The following is a 22685-nucleotide window of genomic DNA, read 5'->3' as shown; positions in this document are numbered from 1 at the left end:
AGTTTTTGGAAGTTAATTACTCTACTTTCCCATCCTTCTCCTGGGAAGTTTGGAATTCCTGTACCTCTGCTTCCTGGGTAGCTCTGCTCTTGACCACACTGTTCTCAGTCAGTTGGGTCGTTGGCCGAACCAGAAGGGTTCCCTTCTCTACTCCCTGAAGGGTAGAGGATTTCTAGAGAATTTTTCATTCCTTACGTAGTGCATTCTACATTTCTTTTTTTTTTTTTTTTTTTTTGCGGTGCACAGGCCTCTCACTGCTGTGGCCTCTCCCACTGCGGGGCACAGGCTCTGTACGTGCAGGCTCAGCAGCCATGGCTCACAGGCCCAGCCGCTCCACGGCATGTGGGATCCTCCCAGACCAGGGCTCGAACCCGTGTCCCCTGCATGAGCAGGCAGATTCTCAACCACTGCGCCACCAGAGAAGCCCCTGATAAGAATTCTTAATACCACTTCCCAACTAAAAATTAGCAAAAAATTCCCAGAGTCATTCAGGGTTAAATAGTGGATGAGGGTAGTTTTTCTTGTTCAGAAAAATTTCAAGCTGAAAAAAAAAAAAACACAGTCAAACTTTACCATTGCTAAGCTATCAAACTGCTGTTTAGTTGAGCAAGTCAGGATATTCAGCCTCTATTGCTGACAAAAATTAATAGAACTGAAGTTGTGTAAGTATACAAGAGTGAATAAAGTTAATTTTTTTTACAGTATTGGTTCAATAACTCATGATACATTCAAATATTGCCTTTGAAGTATCTGCTGATGAATCACACAAAGAATAATCACGGTCTTTAATATCCTTCTTTTCCACAAGCTTTGTAAATTTGTCCAACTAAGCCTTTTCCTGCTCCACACCAATTTTTATCACCAGGAGTTGTATACATCTTAGCAGATTCCACTTCAGGTTGTACTAAATTCGAAATTTTCTCAACTTCTTTGAAAATATTCTTGCTTGTAGCTCAACACAGACTATTCATAGAAGCCAGTTGTTCAGTCACTTCAAACTTGGCATTGACACATCCAAGTAAACAACAGCTGACCAGCATCAGTACCATCTTGTCAATTCATGAAGATATAAGGAAGAATACTCAGAACCATTAACATTTTTTTTTTAAACTAACTATTGATGTTGCTACCAAGGTCCTCAACTCCGAACAATTGTTCATACCAAAAGGCTAATCATCTTAAACAGGTTTATTTTCTCTGGACACATTTATTCAGCTTCTATGATCAAACACAATTTAATTAACTTGCCATCGGTAAATGGCTTTCCTTGCTTGCTAACAAGTGAGCCACTCAGAAACTCACTTTCCTTGCAGCCTCATCTACATTTTTAATTCTTGTGAAGAAATTCTGCTATAATGAGGTATTCTATTTTAAATTTCCTAATTTTTCCGACTGTTGCTTTCCTGTGAGTTTGGGATATTGTGATGAGTACTTAACCTGGAAATGTTGACATATCTTGTGTTATTTTAGCACAGTTATAGTGTCATTGCCTAATAAATATAATTCAATAACTAACAAACCACCCTCCACCAGTGATTTAAAAGTGCAACATTTGAAGTCCACTTTTCTTGTTTAGACATGAAAACATGTCTGGTAACGTAAAATAGAACAAAATAAAATAAAATAAAATGGTATAACAAAATGCTTAGCATTTGTAACACTGTTTTGAGTGAGTTATGACTCATTGAGTGATAAGCATGAAGTGATGAGAGTTCCACCTATGGTCTCTGTTGCAACTTTTCAACTCTGCTGTTGAAACTCAAATGTATCCATAGATAATACATAAGTGAAAGAGTGTGACTGTGTTACAATAGAACTTCATTGACATATACTAGCCCTTAATTTCAAATATTTTTCACATCACAAAATATTCTTCTTTTGATTTTTAAAAACCACTTAAAAATGTAAAACCATTCTTAGCTTGTGGACCATACAAAATAGACAGATTTGGCCCACAGGCCATAGTTTGCCAACCACTGGTCTAGACCATTGTACCTCTAAAAGTTCCACAGATCTGTCAGGTTCCTGAATCTTTGTAGGGTTTATTTCCTATCACCTGAGGTGCACATTTCTTAATTAGGCATTCAAAGCTCTTGCCACTTTTTGTTACTGGGTCCAACTGGCATGGTGTCATCAATATAGTGGACAGTGACCAGAATGTCCAGGCAATCAAGGTCCATCATTATCATCCATGATCTATATACTTTAAGTGATGATCAAACTGGTGCACTGAATGGGGTACTATGGAGAGCATCACTCCTGCATCCTTGAAGTGGTTGAGGGTGACATGAATCACTGCAGGATGTCCTTTCAATTTACTATCTTTGCCCAGGGATGGGGATCAGGGAGGACTTTTAGGGGTTTCCACTTAGCCTTTCCTACTATAAAGATTCACTCCACAGAGTACCAATGTGAGGGTTCTTCCAGTTGCTAAATATACCACAGCCCCCTGACTTGGGGTAGGACTCCATATATCAATTGTTCTCTAATCATCCCCACTCTAATAAGGAGGCCGATGCTATTTTGGGTTGCTTGGTATTCATGTTGACTTATCCACAGCCTTCAAAATACATGAATATTCACTTTCCCCAGTGTGTAGTTAATCTGGTAAATGTCTGCAGGCCCTTTTGAGGAAGGATTGCTCATAGCTATGATAACTACTTGCTATGGCATTTCAGGGACTTTCTTCAAGGGGACATGGCTCTTCAATCAACGGATTCTGAGTCTGAAAACTGCCTCAACTCTTGAAACTAGACAAGAGATCATGATTTTCCATTGTGGTACTGACTGACTCAAGATCTTTCTTGGATATATAAATGAAGCAATTGCCTGCCTTTATAGCTTGTTCCTAGGATACCATGGTTTGTTAGTCTTTGGCACAGATTCCTGTGGTTCAAGTCCCCTTGCTCATCACTCTGACCTTGTTATCCATTAGGATAATCGCACCAACCTGTCTTCCTTTAGACTTATTGTATCAATTAACACAGCAAATTAATTCCACCAATCCTACCTTCGCTCTGACAATTATATGCTCTCAACTTGCTTCTTCTACTCCAGAGTTCTATCATTCCCCCTGACACCAGGGAGCCCAGTTTTCCCAGTAGTATTTCCTACTTGGCCTACAACCATGGCCTACAGAGGACAGAAAACACTGAGTTTGTTAAGATTCTAGTGTCTCCCTCATGAAGCATCACTTCTTTAGTGAAGAGAGTGTTCACTCACCTTCCTGAGAAACATAGTCATCTGGTGATTCTCTGGTGTTGCACAAATAAGTCAGTTCTAATAGGCCCGCCTTTCTGTGCCTTTGACCCCTTCCTCTGCCAAGGAATTTCCATCATCTCCACCTCATTTACTGTAGGCATCCTTTTTCCCCAAAGTTTGAGGAGATATTCCAGGAGTTTATTAGGAGTGGCTCCAGGTGCCCTTGCCAGGACAAGCTGGGAGAGGAGAAAGCAAAGAGCAAGGGGAGTGAAAGAACAGACCACATATCTTTTCCCACTGGTAAATCCTCAAACCCAAAATCAGTTCTAAGCTGAGGGAGGGGAAACACTTTGAAATGGATGACAATTTGAATTTTCTGGCTGGAGAGTACCTTTTAATACCTGAAAAATCAGACTATTTAATACCCAACAGTGAATAGAAAGTGAACGGGGAGCCATTGGATCTGCCCATGGTATCTCCAAGGAAGAGCGAAGGGAGAGCCAACAGTGTTTTTGAAGGCAAAGGTAAAAGAAAAATAGAGTGGTTCCCTCATTGTACATTATCAATTATAAATGGTTCAAACGACCAGTTGCAAAAGTGTTGAAGTGCAAAATTGTGTTGCTACCTTCTAGTTCTTTGAGTTGTTTTTTCCATTTAGGACATGGGCTACAAATGAGCCATTATGCAAGTGAAACCGCTAAGCATTCTGTTTTTATAAACACAGGTAACAAAATATATTAAATCTGCGTACCATAATATGTGAACTGGTCTTAGAAGTTGAGAAGTAGTGATATAAGGGCCATACAAAGGTCTTAGCCATGAAGTCTGGAGCTCAATGAAGGGAAAACCTCACCCATGATATGGGGGGTGCTGGTCAAAGAAGATTTCATGAAGCAGATGATATTTAAAAGGACTCGAAATGCTGAGTATGATTTTGAAAGATATATAAAAAGAAGTCTTTCCAAGTAGAACGACAGGAAAAGGCACAGTAGTGTGTTACTAGGGATGAGAAATTCAATTTAGATGAAACAAGGACTGTAACGGCAAACAGTACATTACATCCACGTAGGGATGTCATGGAAAACTAAGCCTGAAAAAAACATGTTTGACTTGTACCTGGAGAGTCCTGGACAGCATGGAGCAGGATTTATACTTAGTATGGAGGCACAGGAGTGACTGATTGAAATTCAAATACTTTCCCTAGTATTTTTCAAAGAATTTCCTGAATATGATTTTCAAGTTGTTTTTAAACCGAGTCTCAAGACAGAGCAAGTGGGAGTAAGAATCTGCTAAGGAGCCAGTGGGCAGGTAATTGCCGAAGCAGAGCAGTGAAGGGGGGGTGGGGTGGGGGGTGACTGGCTGTACCATACCACTCGGATGGGAACGACCTGGCAAACAGAGAGAGCCCTAAAGATCGGTCTCTGTCCACCAGCCAGCAACAGCTGAGGTGGAAGGAGGCGGGTGCCTCTTACTCAGGCACTGCTTCTGGATTTGGCATTCTCCAATAAATCCCTCTTTCCTTGAAGTCCATCTCCAGCCCTGCCCCAGTCTGCTCCTGGTCTGAGTACAGCAAGTGAATGGTACACCACTGTGTCAGATCCTGGGAGCAAAGGGACTTCTTCTGAAGTTGATTGCTTAACCTTCATGTTGAATACTGGAGCCCAATATCAAAAGACTATGCTTATATTAGCAAGCATATACTTGATCTTCAAATGGAAGAGAGTTATTAGAATGCTGCTAAGGTGTTGAAAACATATCGATAATTGTCTTAGAGAGTTGGTGCAGGGAAGTAATGTGACAGCACATGTAAAGTGGTTATCGCTTCCTGGCACAGAGTAGACACTCAATATTAAGTTCCCTTTCTATCATTTTTCTATAAAAGGGAGTGGCACAGAGTAAGTAATTTATCTCTTACACACTCCTTCCTTGAACCTCCCTGCCCAGCGCAGATATACCCATCACTATATTCGGCATTCCTGCGGACACGCTTCAGGTGGATGGTCTGAGCCTTGTACCTTCCCATCCCCTTCTTCTGGACCCCTGTGGCTTGATGCTGTTCCTCTATGATGCAATGCCTGAAGCAGTACTCAGTTCCCCAGGTATGGGCTGATTAGTGAAGGAGAAACAGAAACGTTTCTTCACCTTGGCCTAGATACTACAATTCTGTTTTTCCAAGCTAAGATTTCTTTAGGGTTTTGTTTTGCTATGTTTTGTTAAGAAGCCACAACTTGCCATTGACTCATTTTCAGCTTCTAGCCAACAGAAACCCCTGAGCCTTTTTTTTTTTTCCATGTGATACTGTTAAATCATCTCTCCCCCACCCAGATCTTGGACAGCTGTTTGTTGTTCTAGATCTGAGTAAAGGATGTCTGTTAAATTCCATCTTGTTAGATTAATTTTCTCCATTCTAGCCTATCACAATATAAAAATTCTTGTTAAGTGAAAAATTAAATGCATACATTGCATATTGGCATACATAAATTGGCATACAGATGTCAGACTAAGGCCCAAAACATCAAATCATGGAAACCCCTCTAGCAGCAGAGTATAGCAACAACAAAACACCATAGAAAAGACATACGCTGTAGTTTTCTTAACAAAAATGACCCACGAGCCATATAACTCACCAGTGTTAGTCTCTGTTAACTTCCCAACATGCTAGACTCAAAACTTTTTTTCAGAATATATTAATTAAATCTCCAGAACATATGATTTCTTATTACAGTCCAGTATTTATATATTTGTATTTATTTACTTTTTTTGAATGAAAGATTTTTACAATTCTATGGTGCTTCATAATTTTCTTTTTAAAAATATTTATTTATTTATTTGGCTGTGTCGGGTCTTGTTACAGCACACGGGATCTTTAGTTGTGGCATGTGGGATCTAATTCCTGACCAGGGATCGAACGCGGGCCCCCTGCATTGCGAGTGTGGAGTCCCAGCCAGTGGACCACCAGGGAAGTCCCTACAGTGCTTCATACTTTTCAAAAGCTTCACACAGATGATTTCAGATAATCCCATAATGACCCTTTTTTCTCCTACCCCATATTGTCCCCCCGCTTCCCTCTTCCCACCTATGTAAATAGTCTCACCTATGTAAATAGTCCTTTTTATTAAACTCTCCTCAAATTACAAATTTCCTTTGGGGACTGAAACTGATACAAGCTGTCAATCAGGATTCAATGGATAAAATAGAAATAGTTCTGAGTATTTTAAAAGAGAGAAATTTAATACAAAGAATTGGTTATATGGATATTGGAAGACCTGAGAGGCCAAATAAGTAAGAGTAAAGGAACCCAGAAATCAGCAACAGATGGAAGCCACTACCATTCCTATGACGGAGGGACAAAAAATACTGTGCTATCAGATCCTGGAGGCTGGAGTGCCCTGGAAGAAGTTAGAAGCTAGTTCAAAGGGAACTGGAGCCATAGGAGAGACACGCTGCTGCCTGGAGATGCAGGCTGAGACAGGAGAAAATATCCCTCCCTCTTCCCTCCTCCAACTCTCCAAGCTTGTGAGTTGACTGAATCTGACCAGAAGCCAGCTAACATAGGAGTCTGAGAAAAGCAGCATGCAGGAGAAAGCAGAGCTGAGCAAGGTCGTGATCAGAGAACATGCACCTCATACCACACAGAGAAGACCCTTCTAAATAAGGTGATATTTCAGTAGAGACTTTAAAGAAGTAAAGAAGCAAACCATGCAGATATTTGGAATAAAAATGTTCCAGGTTGCAGGAGAAAAAGTGCAAAGGCCCTAGGAAGAGCATGTCTAGGGGCACAGGCAACGAATGATCCTACAACAGAAACAGCATGGGAGTGGTAGGAGATGAGGTCAGAGGGAAAGACAGGCAGCAGACCATATAGGGCTTTATATGCCATACGATGGGCTTTGGCTTTTGCTCTGAGATGAAGTCATTGGCAAGTTTTGAGCAGAGGAGTGACATGATCTGACTATGGTTTAAGAGGATCCTTGTGGCTGCTGTGAGGAAAAGAAACTTTAATGGGGCAAGAGACCAAGAGAAAAAAGTTTAGAAATTATCTCAATAATTGAGGCAAGGTAGCTTGGGTGAGGGCCAACAGGTAGAGGAGAGGTAAGATTTGCACCTATGTTGAAGATGGAGCCAACAGACGTCGTTGTTGGGTTATACGTGCATGTGAAAGGAGTGGCGTCAAACTGACCTCAGCTTGAGAAGTGCAGGTTTGGAGGGGAAACCAGGAGCTCACTTAGGGACACATGAAGTGTGACACGGCTATTAGACACCCACACACAGCTGTGAGGGAAGGCTATTGAACAGTGATTCTGGAAGCTGGGAGATGTTTGGACCGGAGATGTAAGTGTGGTGGTCACGGGCATATAGACAGTCCTTGTCTTAGTTTGTCTACTTGTCTAGAAGCAGACCCTGACAAGAATTTGAGCGCGAGTAGTTTATCTGTGAGGAGAGTTCAAGAATTACCAGTAGAGAAGAAAAGTGAGACAGGAAAAGGAAGAGAATCAATAAAATGTACATTACGAAAGAAGTCATCTCTGTCAGCAACTGAAACTTGTCCCAGAATTTGTGGAATTCTGGGAGAGAATGTAGAACAGGCTTCCAAGGAATGTAATTGGGGCGGGGCAGGCTCGCGGCTGTTAGCGAGCGACGTTAGCAGTCCCGCTCAGCCATTGGTCGGCATCGCAGTGGGCCCCTCTCCCAAACGAGCGACCGTTAGTGAGCAACTGTTACGGAGCAACTGTTGGCAAGTGACCGTTAGCAGTCCCGCTCAGCCATTGGTTGGCATCTCGGTGGGCCCCGCCCCCCTTCCTCTGTATAAAAGGAGCCCGAATTCGGACTGAGAGAAGACGGTATTTTTGAGACACTAATCTGACATCTTCTTGGTCTGCGGGCTTTCTGACTCAAGTCGTTATTCCTTGCCCCAACAACTCGTCTCCCAATTTATTGGCCTGTTGTGCAGTGAGCAGAGCGAGCTTGGGCTCCGTAACAGGTATCCTAACTGAGGGATTGGAAAGCTAGGTTAATTATCCACCAAACTACCGTCCATCTTTGGTTGAGGGCTGCTCTGGGGGCATTAACTCTCCAGCACTTCCAGCTTCCTCACAGGAGAGCCCCTCACCCCGGGGGCCATTAACCCCTCCCCTAACCCAGGGAGACTCAGAAGAAAGGTTGCCAGCAAGCAGCCTTCTGTGTGTACAGGCGAGTCTTGAAGGGATACAGGTGGGGCGGCCACAGCATGAAATGATCTAGCATCACCCCAAAAGCGAGTGAGGTTAGAGAGAAAAGGTGTCCAAAGTTCTATAGCATTCCAACATTTAGAGGTCAAGGAAATGAGAAGAAACCAGGAAAGGAGACTTTGGAGAGGCTGGTGAAAAAGAGAGTGGAGTCATGGAAGGCAAGTTTAAAAAGTGCTCCTAGCAGGAGGAAGAGAGTAACTTTTTCAAACAGTTTTGTTGTGGAGAAACTGAACAGTGGCTGGAGGGAGATGTGGGGCTCAAAAGAGAGGGGTGTAAAAGAGAGAGAGAGAGAGAGAGTGTGTGTGTGTGTGTGTGCATGTGTGTGTGTGTGCATGTGTGTGTGTAAAGTGGGAAATGTTGCAGCACATTTGCATGTTGATGGGACTGATCCAGTCAAGAGGGAAAAACTGATGAGGCAGGAAAAAGCGGGAAAAGTACAGATATCCTTAGTAAATGAGAGGGAACATGGGATCAGTGCACAACTGGAGGGGCTTCCTTAAGAGCACACGTTCATCGAAGGTAAAAGAGAGAAGGCAGAAGCTATGGCCATGTAGAGAGTGGGGGAGTGTGTAGAAATTCTCTTCTGAATTGCAATATTTTTCACAGAAGCAAGGAAGTTAGCTGATATTTGAGAATTGAGGAGGAAGAGTTGTTGGAGGATTGAGAAGAGAGAAGTTATGGAACAGTCATTCAGGATTGGGAATAGATGAGAGAAATGGAGAGAGATGGCCAAGTAGCACCAAAGGCCCACTTGAGCTTAGTGATCATAATTTAAAGTGAGAGCAGCCAGCAAGGTTGGGTCTTTCTCCAGCCATGTTCAGCTGTTGCATGCAGGCATGGAGTAGGGGAAATTAGATTTGACCAAGGTTGAGCAGGCTTTATTTATTTTACTCCAGCACTTTTTACTCCAGGAAGACAATTTTACTCCAGGAAGACATTATATAGTAATTAGCTAAGAAATAAAATTTTCTTGGCAAAGTCATCCTGAATTCCAAGATTCTTGGGAATATGCTATAAGCAAAGAGAGAAAAGTGATTTGTGGGAAAGTAAGGTAGAAGTAGCTTTACTCAATCCATTTTGAAAGTTTGAAATTTTGTTGCTCTACCAAAACTGATCTGGGATTTTTCAGGAAGCAATTGGCTAACGCTTCTACCCTCAATAAATGTTGTGAACTAGTCCTCCTCGCTGAGCCTCTTGGCTCTGGTGGACCCTGCAGCTACCTATTAGCTAAGGGATCAGAACCCAACATTCCATTTAACTGTTAGTGTTGTAAATAATCTGTTCCCATTCACAAAAGGATGAACATATGACAACCACAGACTGTAAAAAGCAAAAAAGGTGTGTTTTAAGTAGCCCCACCTTTCTCTAGAAGAAATTTTTACTCTGGACCTTTTGCAGGTAGAGCTCACATCTTTGATGTGCCTCTGGTCAAAGAGTCTAGTAAGAAAACTCTGGATAATCTGGACCTTTGTTTTACTCCTCGCCAATGGGAGCTACGGTACTGTGTCTTTCCATCCCAGTATCCAGTTTCTGGACAAGGTCTAACGACCCAGCTACAAGCGCTCAGAAGCCACCGGATGTGGGCAACGAAAGGGGGGACATAGTGTGTTGAATACTGCTCCCCCAAAAGGTATGTCCAAGTTCTAATTCCTGGAACCTGTGAATATGACCTTGCTTGAAAATAGGATCTTTGCAGATGTAATTAAGAATCTTGGGATGAGATCATCCAGGATTTAGGATGGGCCCCAAAACTAATGACTAGTATCCATATAAAGAGAGGGGAGAAGGAGCTTTAAGACACACAGAGACACAGGGAAGGAGGCATTTTGAAGATGGAGGCAGAGGCTGGAGTGCTGCATCTATAAGGGCCAAGGATTGCTGGTAATTACCAGAAGCTAGGGGAGAGGCATGGAACAGATTCTCCCTCAGTGTCTTCAGAAGGAACCAATCCTGCTGACACCTTGATTTTCAGACCTCTGGCGTCCTGAACCGTGAGAGAATAAATTTCTGTTGTTTTCAGCCACGCCTGTGGTAACTTGTTATGGTAGCCCTAGGAAAACAATACAGGGAGTGAACTCATAGCTTAGTAAAGTGAAGAATACATGGTCAGGAAAACCACAAGGAGGCATTCCTGGGACCATGGAAGGAGGCTGGGACCACCTGAGGTTCTTAAAACCTTGTGGCATTTCCCTTAGATTCCTTCTAGAAGAGTATGGCTCCTCCTCCAGAAATCATGTTTCTGGACAGTCTGGAAAACCTGCAGTAATTTTGAGTCCATTGTCCCATTTCCATGAAAGTGTTTGCAAATATTTTGCTCCCCAGGAAGTCCTACCCTTATGATTTAACCAGCCTGATTCTGCAGCCGTGAAATTTCTGCTTGCAGCAGGGCTGAGCTGAGAAGACCATCCTTGAGGAGGGCAGCCTCCCAGATACTTGTCTCTCCCTGGATTCCTGACTTGTGTCATCTGGAATGAAAAGAAATAACAGCCAGCACTGCAGTTTGATGTACTGGTGCTTTTATTCATTCTCTTCTCTGCCTGAAGTGCTCTTACTCCACTTAGGGAGGCCCTGCTCACCCTTTGAGACTTGCCCAAATGCCTTCTGCTCTGTGAAGGCCACCCTGGAACCACGGAATTGTTCTCTTCAGCATTCCCACAGAACTTGTGCACTTCTGTTGAAGGACTTATTAAATTTAATTATAGCTTATTATGTATTTGTCTTACCTGAAACACTCCAGAGGAAGTGTTATTCATGTCTGAATCACCAGCACTTAGTCTAGAAGCTAGCTCAACAGATGTTTTTGGTATAAACTAAGGAAAGCAATATCTTAGAAAACGTCCAGTAACCAAACTCAAGAATTTCTTGAAAACATACAACTGCTCTTATTTAACTTCATCTATTTTGGATTTCAAGCCATTGGAATTTGGCAAGGAACAAAGTAACATAGAAATTAGTGTGTCCTCTATGAGTAAAGAGTTCAGTGAGTGTTTGCTGATTTGCTGTTATGGTCAGAGGAGAACTTCTCTCCAGGAGATGAAAAGGGCAATGTCACCCCCAGCACTGCAAGCTTCTTGAACACGAGGGAGGGAGAGTCTTCCTATTTTGGATTAAAATTTAGCAAAGGCTTTCCAGAATTAGCCACCGAAGAAGCACTCTGAGCCATCTTTCCTTTATCTGGTCACTGAAGAAAGCTAAAATGTTTACCACAGATGGTGTTCAAAGTGATGTTATCACTCCATGGTCTATCCAAATACCTCCTCCCATCATATTTGGTTTGGAGTTTTACCTGGAGTTTTTTTTTTTTTTTTTTTTTTTTTTTTGCGGTATGCGGGCCTCTCACTGCTGTGGCCTCTCCCACCGCTCCGGACGCGCAGGCTCAGCGGCCATGGCTCACGGGCCCAGCCGCTCCGCGGCACGTGGGATCCTCCCAGACCGGGACACGAACCCGCATCCCCCGCATCGGCAGGCGAACCCCCAACCACTGCGCCACCAGGGAAGCCTTACCTGGAGTTTTATACATTTGAAAATATTCAGAATGAATCCTCAGTTGCAAAAGAAAAATGGGCTGTGCTCTATGCTTATATGTGAATATGCTCCATAGAAAAGATGAAAACATCCAAGTGAACAGAAGCCGAGGGCATAAATAAAAGAGGAAGGTTTGGATAGGTAAGTATGTGTGTTCCCATGGGAACATACAGCTGCTGCCAACAAAAACCATGGGAAAAGGCTAGAGACTCTTCCTATGATTCAGGCTAAAAACAAATTTGTAAAGAAGTTAAAATACATATGAATCATTTCCTTTTTCATCCACCACAATCATTACTATCAAGTCAAAATCTATCCTAGCATCATAAGGAAAACCAGCCTGTTGTGACAACTGGAGATGTTTGCACTAAATAATCTCCCCACCAAGAAATCCAACAGCTTCTAATATCCACCACATAACATCGAAATGGCCTCCACCTATTAAGACCCTCACGATCTGGCAGTACAATCTCTAACCCACTTAATTCATGACTGCTTCCCCATTTTGATCAAGATGGTCTCCTCACTACCCCCTACAGACTACCCCATGTATCATGTTTATTTATAACTCCAAACTTTACTCATACTGTCTCCCAGTGCATTTTCCTTTTTCTTTATTCAAACCAACTTATTCAAGTCCAGTCCCAGTATCATCTGATCTACATGGTTTGTCATGACTGCAAACTATATTGGTATCTCTCTACTCTGAATTTCTATACTGTCCCTCGACAGCTAGAATCCCAAGCTAATGTTTCTTTTGAAATTAACTTATCATTTATAAACACTCATTGGCTTCACACACTGTGCTGGGAGCATAATGGAGATTTCTTGAAGATCTTCTAGCTGTTTTCTTTGCTGGGCTCACCATTTTAAACAATTCTTTCCTTCCCAAAGATGACCAAGATAACTAAGGACTTTTTGCTCCTTTTCAATCCTATGCAAGGGAAGCACTTTTTCCCCTCTCCTTGGGCTAAGAAAGATTAGTAGATACTAAACTGGTGAGAGCTGTTAGAATCTTCAACTTTAACCCCTTCCAAATTGAATAAACCTCAGTTAAAGTGCAAATTAGTCACTAATTAAGGAAAGCCTGTGTAGATAAGAAAATATTCATTTTGGATCCTTTTACCTCTTTTTGGCTATCCAGATTGTGGAATCACAAACGGATATTCAGTGAGATGTGCTGATTCTCAGCCCAGGATTCAGAATGAGAGTAATTCTTTTGGGATCTGAACGTTGCAAGAAAAAAAAAAAAATGGACAAGGCTAGATTCAGGTCTCAAGTCTGGCAATCCCAGTTTAGTCATGAACAGATAATGAAACCTCCATAACAATAACATTTGCTTAATATCTGAAACCTCCAAATGCCTCTATTTCTAGGGCAATATCATCTCTGTTAATAAGAAACTTTTTAGATGCCAAGAAATTTAGCCTATTTTAAAAAGTCACTCTAGTTCACCTTCGATGAATGAGAGGAAAACTGAAACCAAAATTCTCCTCCCTTTAACTGAACAAATTGTAGCCTGCCTTTGAGTGACTTTCCTGTAGTTTACCTGCTGTGGCAGATTATTGTCAAAAATATTTACACCTTCTCCCTTTCACCCCTTGACCTTGGGCTTGGCCATGTGACTTGCTTTGGCAGATGTGACATAAACAGGGACTTGAAATGTGCTTGAGTGGTTGGGCTTGCCTCTTGTACCTCTGTCTTCACCATAAGAAGAGCACGTCTTAATTAGTCATCCATCTAAGGAGGGTGAAGAGCCACTGCCCAGCTGACCTGCAGCTTTGTGAGATTAAATGATGATTATTCTCAGGTACTGAGCTTTGGGGTGGTTTGTCACACAGAATTTGGGGGGCCATAGCTAATTGATATATATACCAATAGCTACACAAATGACCAGATTTTCCCCAATTCTGTTTCAGTTCCCAGAAAATACCATTCTTGACCCTAAAAGATGCAAGTATATTTTTCTGTGAGCTTCTAGATCAAATGGCACAGTGTGCTTCAGACAAACATGTCTACTTTTCTTTTTTTTCCTAAATTTCTGACATCGTTTCCCTCTGAGCATTGGGAGTGGTCAGAGGGAAATGTGATGTCTCTGTCTGCACAGGTACTTACTTGATTCCAGGCTCAGAGAAATGATTGTGATCCCTAAATCTGTCACTGTGTCATGGACTGCTGAAAACTTGAAGGTCGGAGGCTATGTTAGCCAGGGGCTCAGCAAGAAATAGAGAGCATACCCAACTTTATTGTGTAGAGGCTTTTCAATAAAGGAACTATTTATAGAGATATAGGCACAGTTAGAGGAGCCAGCGAGGGATGTTGAGACTCCCCCAGGGACTAGGGACAGAGGGGGCTGTTGTAATCCCCAGCCTGAACAGCAGGGGAAGTCAACCCGATTTCCAGAGCCTGGTTGACAGCTGGAGTCAAGAGGGGACTGCCCAACCCAACCACAGTTGTAGTTCTGGTGATGAGGCCACTGATAGAACCACATTGAGGCAGTGAGTGAGTGGGAGGGAATAAACACCCTGGCATCTCTCTCCTCCCACAATCTGGTCTACTGCTGGTGCCTCCCACTGGTCAGAGGGTGACACAGTTCACAGAGGCCAGCGTCCCAGTACAAAGAACAGAGTAGAGGAGAACAGAGAATGGATCTGGGGAGGATCAAAGAATAACCAGAATAGACGTTTATTAACGCCTGCCCCAGTTTCCTCTGGAAAGAAAACATGGGTGGGGAAGGGAGGATGAGAAAGGTGTTATGTTTACAAGGATACCGGTTACAGAAAGTGTACAAAGTCTTTCATTGTGAATTGATGAGCAAAGAGATGGGGAATTAGAAAATCTGGGACTGGACTAGTAGGTATCTTTGCACTGCACTATGTTGACTCAAGGATTTCTTTGAAAGTATCATGACACAAACCTGTGGCACTAGGAGTTTTTTTCTTCTTCTTCTTCATATAAACCATAGAGTATATTTAATTCAATTAAACATGAAATTAGAATAAGGTTCAGTCCTTATCAGGTAGCAATTACACTGTTAAAAAAAACCAGTGAAATTAATATTAAATTACCTGGAAGGCAATTATTTGAAGCGGGCTACGGAACTAAACTTCAGGCCTGAATCTCTGGATTTGGGATTGGGATTGAAGAAGAAATATTTTAATGGCTGGAAAGTAAAATTTATCTTGGTGCTAGCATCTTGGGCCATGGGACCCTGATGTTGTTTCAATTTTGTGATACTCTTACGATTCTTGACCTATAAAAATATTAAGTGGAGCTGTTTACCAAACTTAACTCATGGCACATCCATAAACCTAAACTTGCCAGAATATTTTAGCTGTCATTGTGTTCATGTTTTTGAAGGAAGAGTGTGTGGAGGGCAAAGAATGCTGAGGACTCCTGGGTCCACACATACACACATGCCTGTACATACACCAGCGTCAGCCATCTCTCTTCCTTCAGCAAAGCTATCCTCACTTTCCATTTTTGTTTCCAAAAATGGGCAAAGGTGAGTAAAACCAAAATATCAATATTTTAAGAATGTCTTTTATTATACACAGAAGTATCTTAATATGCTGAGAAATAATATACATTATACGAATTTACTTTGAGAAAGCAAGTAGCTAACTATCCATCTGAACTCAAATATGTGGGACAGACTTCCTCAGTTTGGGGATTATTCCTTAAACTCGATCTTTACCTGAGAAGAATTCTCTAACAATAATACTTCAGGGATAACACCAGGTAAACTCGAAGCGAATTCTAGGTCTTTAGGATTGCTGGATGTGAAGTGAAGCATTTAAACTGTTAGAAGATTTATTAACAGTATGTTCATTATTTATTTATTTGGCTGTGTTGGGTCTTCGTTGCTGCGCACGGGCTTTTGCTAGTTGCGGCAAGCGGGGGCTACTCTTTTATTGCGGTGCGTGGGCTTCTCATTGAGGTGGCTTCTTTTGCTGAAGAGCACGGGCTCTAGGGCACGTGGGCGTCAGTAGTTATGCCTCGCGGGCTCTAGAGTGCAGGCTCAGTAGTTGTGGCGCACGGGCTTAGTTGCTCCGTGGCATGTGGAGTCTTCCCAGACCAGGGCTCGAACCCGTGTCTCCTGAATTGGCAGGCGGATTCTTTTTTTTTTTTTTTTTTGCGGTACGCGGGCCTCTCACTGCTGTGGCCTCTCCCGTTGCGGAGCACAGGCTCCAGACACGCAGGCTCAGCGGCCATGGCTCACGGGCCCAGCCGCTCCACGGCATGTGGGATCTTCCTGGACCGGGGCACGAACCCGTGTCCCCTGCATCAGCAGGCGGACTCTCAACCACTGCGCCACCAGGGAAGCCCGGCAGGCAGATTCTTAATCACTGCGTCACCAGGGAAGTCCCAATATGTTCATTCTAATATTTTATTAGTTTGCTTGATATTAAACTAACCTAGAATAGGTTTCTCCAGAACAGACCCTGAGACTAGGATTGAGGCTAGTTTATTTGGAAGATGATCTCCAGAAGCATTGGTAGGGGAGGGGACAGTGAGCCAGGGAAGGGAAGGTAGCCTGAGGAGGATGCATTCACAAGTATGTTACTACCATGGGGAACTGGGGCTCATTTCCAGTGCAACCCTGGGAGGTGGTGGAGAGCACACCTGAGAATTGTCCCACCCCAAGGATGAGAAAGATGGAGAATTTAGCTACTAACTCCCATCTGTCATGGGAGCTGTTCCCAAGGATGTTAACTCCCTGGCACTTCCAATCAGCCTGGCACCCAGCATGCTCCTGTGGTCAGAGAAGCTCTCAGGCTAAGGGATGCAGGTACTGGCAATAGAAAGCTATCAGTGTACAGGAATCAGTATCCTGTACAGTACAGGAATACTGAGTGCCAAGGGGATATGAGTGGTGCCAAAAGTATCTACTTCAGAGGCATAACTGATTATAAACACATTATTTAAGCTTCCTATTAATGGGAGGAAACCAGAAGGCCAGAGCAACCAAGGGTGGCAAGATAGGGAAAGCATAAACTGTAATCTTTGTGATAGCAGCCCTACTTTCTTCCCACACAGATCCTTGCATGCCTCTCCTCAACCCCCAGGCAGTCACTGAAGGTCAGGCTAAGAGAGGCTTGAGAAAATTTCTGCTTGTCTTCATAGAAGACATTGGAAACAGGTCAGAGGAGGAGCTTTACAGAGCACAGCCAGCAAGACAATGCAGTCCCTTTCTCGTCAATGGGAACTTCGTGCCTATATTCCAAGAAAATAATATTTCTTTCTCATGCTGTAAATTTTTTTATACATCTTTACTGGAGTATAATTGCTCTACTATGTTGTGTTAGTTTTTGCTGTACAACAAAGTGAATCAGCTATATGCATACATATATCCCCATATCCCCTCTCTCTTGAGCCTCCCTCCCACCCTCCCTATCCCAAAGGATATATTGGGGTATATATCCCGCCCCTCTAGGTCGTCACAAAGCACCAAGCTGGAGGAATCAGGCTCCCTGACTTCAGACGATACTACAAAGCTCCAGTAATCAAGACTGTATGGTACTGGCACAAAAACAGAAGGATAGATGAATGGAACAGCATAGAAAGCCCAGAGATAAACCCACACACATATGGTCACCTTATTTTTGATAAAGGAGGCAAGAATAAACAATGGAGAAAAGACAGCCTCTTCAATAAGTGGTGCTGGGAAAACTGGACAGCTACATGTAAAAGAATGAAATTAGAACACTCCCTAACACCATACACAAAAATAAACTCAAAATGGATTAAAGACCTAAATGTAAGGCCAGACACTATAAAACTCTTAGAGGAAAACATAGGCAGAACACTCTATGACGTAAATCACAGTAAAATCCTTTTTGACCCACCTCCTAGAGAAATGGAAATAAAAACAAAAATAAACAAATGGGACCCAATGAAACTTAAAAGCTTTTGCACAGCAAAAGAAAACATAAGAGGAAAAGACAACCGTCAGAATGGGAGAAAATATTTGCAAATGAAGCAACTGACAAAGGATTAATCTCCAAATTTACAAGCAGCTCATGCAGCTCAATGTCAAAAAACCAAACAACCCATTCCAAAAATGGGCAGAAGACCTAAACAGACATTTCTCCAAAGAAGATACACAGATTGCCAACAAACACATGAAGGAATGCTCAACATCACTAACCGTTAGAGAAATGCAAATCAAAACTACAATGAGGTATCACCTCACACCAGTCAGAATGGCCATCATCAAAAAATCTACAAACTATAAATGCTGGAGAGGGTGTGGAGAAAAGGGAGCCCTCTTGCACTGCTGGTGGGAATGTGAATTGGTTCAGCCACTATGGAGAACAGTATGGAGCTTCCTTAAAAAACTAAAAATAGAACTACCATATGATCCAGCAATCCCACTACTGGGCATATACCCTGAGAAAACGATTATTCAAAAAGAATCATGTACCACAATGTTCACTGCACCTCTATTTACAATAGCCAGGACGTGGAAGCAACCTAAGTGTCCATTGACAGATAAATGGATAAAGAAGATGTGGCACATATATACAATGGAATATTACTCAGCCATAAAAAGAAACGAAATTGAGTTATTTGTAGTGAGGTGGATGGACCTAGAGTCTGTCATACAGCGTGAAGCAAGTCAGAAAGAGAAAAACAAATACCGTATGCTAATGCATATATATGGAATCTAAAAAAAAAAAATGGTTATGGAAGGGTAAGCTGTGACAAAGTGAGAGAGTGGCATGGATATATATACACTACCAAACACAAAATAGATAGCTAGTGGGGAGCAGCCGCGTAGCACAGGGAGATCAGATCGGTGCTTTGTGACCACCTAGAGGGGTGGGATAGGGAGGGTGGGTGGGAGGGAGGGAGATGGAACAGGGAAGAGATATGGGAACATATGTATATGTATAACTGATTCACTTTGTTATAAAGCAGAAACTAACCATTGTAAGGCAATTATACTCCAATAAAGATGTAAAAAAAATGGTTATGAAGAACCTAGGGGCAGGACAGGAATAAAGATGCAGATGTAGAGAATGGACTTGAGGACACAGGGAGGGGGAAGGGTAAGCTGGGACGAAGTGAGAGAGTAGCATTGACATATATACACTACCAAATGTAAAATAGATAGCTAGTGGGAAGCAGCCGCATAGCACAGGGAGATCAGCTCGGTGCTTTGTGACCACCTAGAGGGGTGGGATAGGGAGGGTGGGAGGGAGACGCAAGAGGGAGGAGATATGGAGATATATGTATATGTATAGCTGATTCACTTTGTAATAAAGCAGAAACTAGCACACCACTGTAAAGCAATTATACTCCAATAAAGATGTTTAAAAAATATGCTTAATATATCATCATTTTCTATTTTAAAACAGATTACTGCCAATGCCATGGGTGGTTCCTAAGAGTTTACATTAAATTTCCTTCATCTCAATGCAATGCATTTGTGTGTATATGTGTTAAGTGTGTGAAGTCAGGGGTTTCCGTAGACTTAGAGTGAGTTACAGATTTCTGTTTTAGGAAAAAGTTTACAGATAAGGGAGCTGAAACCAGGAGACATGAAGTGACTTGTCCAAGGTAACAAGGTGTAAGACCACCACTCAGGGGCTTCCCTGGTGGCGCAGTGGTTGAGAATCTGCCTGCCAATGCAGGGGACACGGGTTCGAGCCCTGGTCTGGGAGAATCCCACATGCCGCGGAGCAACTGGGTCCGAGAGCCACAACTACTGAGCCTGCGCGTCTGGAGCCTGTGCTCCGCAACAAGAGAGGCCGCGACAGTGAGAGGCCCACGCACCACGATGAAGAGTGGCCTCCGCTTGCCACAACTAGAGAAAGCCCTTGCACAGAAACGAAGACCCAACACAGCAAAAATAAATTAATTAATAAACTCCTACCCCCAACATCTTCTTAAAAAAAAAAAAAAAAGGCCACCTCTCAGACCTGATTTCCTCAAATTGAAGTAGACTATTTGGCAATGTGCATGGATATGAAATGCTTTCCATTAGCTACATCCATACTGAATAACTCAAGATAACTTTATCTTGGCAATTCACTGAATACTACACAAATACACAACTGTTCAAAAGGTTCCCAGTGCACTAGTAGAAATATTTTGCCCCATGGAGATCCCAATACTTTAACAGGGTGATATCTTCAAAAGATTTTGAAAAATACTGCCAATTCACCACTTGCAGATGCTTGTGGATACAGTTATTAGAGTCCATATTGAACTGCTCAAGACCCTTTCTTCTCTTTATTTTCTCTTCTTACCCATATCTTTACTTGGGTGTCACCACATGCTCTTTACACTAGTTTTTTCAAGTGGTGGGTTATAATCCGTTTAGTGGGTCATGAAATCAACTTAAATGGGACACAATCAGCATTTTAAAAAATGAAATTAATTAGATTAGAAAATATCAGCGTATAACACAGCAAGCGTTATTTTATGAAATTTTTGTTTCAGTCATATACGTATGTGTGTGCACTGGGTGGCAATTTTCTAACTGTGGATTACAGTCAAAAGCACTTGAAAGTCAACGGCTCTCAGAGGGTCTCATAAGGACTTTAAAATGCTTTAACTCTGATTACCCCTTTCTCAACTCACATGTTGTGTTGGGTACTATTTTTATAGTAACACAAATAATCATTTATCACAATATACAATGCCTGGATTTACCCACGTTTGCTAATTACATCTGTGAACTTTTTTTATTACAGTAAAACTCACATAAAATTCACAGTTTTAACCATTTCACAGTGTACAATTCAGTGGCATTTAGTACATTCACAATGATGTGCAACCATCATCACTATCTGGTTCCAGAACACTTTCACTACCCCAAAAGGAAAATCCACGCCAGTTAAGCAGTTACTCTCCATTCCTTCCTCTCCCCAGCCTCTGGCAACCAGTAACCTGCTGTCTATGGATTTGCCTACTCTGGACATTTCAAATGGAATCATACAGTATGTGACCTTTTGTGTCTGCCTTCTTTCACTTAGCATGTGTTTGAGATTCATCCATATTGCAGCATCAGTACTTAATTCATTTTTTGTGAATAATATTTTATTGTATGGATACACCAGATCTATTTATCCATCATCCATTGATGGACATTTGGGTTGTTTTTACCTTTTGACTATTATGAATAATGTTGCTATGAACATTTGTGTCCAATTATCTGTTTGAATAGCTGTCTTCAGTTTTGGGGGTTATATACCTAGGAGTGGAATTGCTGGGTCATATGGTAATTCTTCGTTTAACTTTTTGAAGAACTACCAAACATTTTTCCACAGTGGCTGCACCATTTAAAATTTCCACCAGTAATGTACAAGGGTTCCAATGTATCCACATCCTCACCAATACTTGTTTTTTTTTTTTAATTTTTATTGGAGTCTAGTTGATTTACAACGTTGTGTTAGTTTCAGGTGTACAACAAAGTGAATCAGTTATATATATACATATATCCGCCCTTTTTAAGATTCTTTTCCCATATAGGTCATTACAGAGTATTAAGTAGAGTTTCCTGTGCTATACAGTAGGTCCTTATTAGTTATCTATTTTATATATAGTAGTGTGTATATGTCAATCCCAATCTCCCAATTTAACCCTCCCCGCTTTCCCCCTGATAACCATAAGTTTGTTTTCTATATTTGTGACGTTTATTTATTTATTTTTGGCTGCTTTGGGTCTTTGTTGCTGCACGCGGGCTTCTTCTAGTTGCAGCTAGCAGGGGCTACTCTTCATTGTGGTGCACGGGCTTCTAATCGCGGTGCCTTCTCTTGTTGCAGAGCATGGACTCTAGGCGTGCAGACTTCAGCAGTTGCAGCATGCAGGCTCAGTAGTTGTGGCATGTGGGTCCTAGAGTGTGTGGGCTTCAGTAGTTGCAGTGCATGGGCTCAGTAGCTGCGGCACACAGGCTCACTAGTTGCAGCACACAGGCTCGAGGGCTCAGTAGCTGTGGCGCATGGGCTTAGTTGCTCCGCAGCATGTAGGATCTTCCTGGACCAGGGATCAAACCTGTGCCTCCTGCATTGGCAGGTGGATTCTTAACCACTGTGCCACCAGGGGAGTCCCTGTGATATTTATTTTTATTTAAAAAATAACCATAGCCATTCTACTGGGCATGAAGTGGTATCTCATTGCAGTTTTGATTTGCATTTCCCTAATGACCAATGATGCCGAATATCTTTTCATGTGCTTGTAGGCCATTTGTACATCCTCTTTAGAAAAATATCTATTCAACTCATTTGCTCACTTTTTGATTGTCTTTTTGTTGTTGAGTTGTACAAGTTCTTTATAAATTCTGGATACTAGACACATCATTTATATAATTTGCAAATAATAGCTCCCACTCTGTGGTTGCCTTTTCACTTTCTTGATAATGTCCTTTGATGCACAAAAATTTTTAATTTTGATGAAGTCCAGTATATTTTCTCTTTTGTTGCTTGTGCGCTTGGTGTCATATCTAAGAAACCATTGCCAACTCCAAGATTATGAAGATTTACCCCTATGTTTTCTTCCAAAGGTGTTATGGTTTTAACTCTCACATTTAGGTCTTTGATCCATTTTGAGTTAATTTTTGTATGTGGTGTAAGATAAGGGTCCAACTTCATTCTTTTGCATGTGGGTATCCTGAACTTGATTTTAGAATCATTTTTCTTCTTTCTAAAGTGCATTCTTTTAAAAGTTCCTTTAGGGAAGGTTTCTTGGAGGTAAATTCAATCTATGTCAGTCTATGTCTTT

General features: G+C 42.0%; 1 long non-coding RNA gene across 1 annotated transcript in view; it reads right to left on the bottom strand.

Annotated features, from left to right (window-relative positions):
* Positions 1 to 673: 673 nt before the first annotated feature.
* The window catches only part of LOC132524120 (uncharacterized), a 36331-nt gene continuing 14319 nt past the window's right edge, over positions 674 to 22685 (bottom strand). Inside the window, exons 2-3 of the long non-coding RNA XR_009541798.1 lie at positions 3223 to 3437; positions 674 to 1049 (exon numbers count right to left, since the gene is read on the bottom strand). This is a non-coding gene — a long non-coding RNA (uncharacterized LOC132524120). The remainder of the gene's footprint in view (positions 1050 to 3222; positions 3438 to 22685) is intronic.

The sequence above is a fragment of the Lagenorhynchus albirostris genome, chromosome 8, assembly GCF_949774975.1.
Source record: "Lagenorhynchus albirostris chromosome 8, mLagAlb1.1, whole genome shotgun sequence".
Taxonomy (NCBI): Eukaryota; Metazoa; Chordata; class Mammalia; order Artiodactyla; family Delphinidae; genus Lagenorhynchus; species Lagenorhynchus albirostris.
Note: the sequence above shows the minus strand (reverse complement) of the source record. Positions and strands in the feature narration are given on the sequence as shown.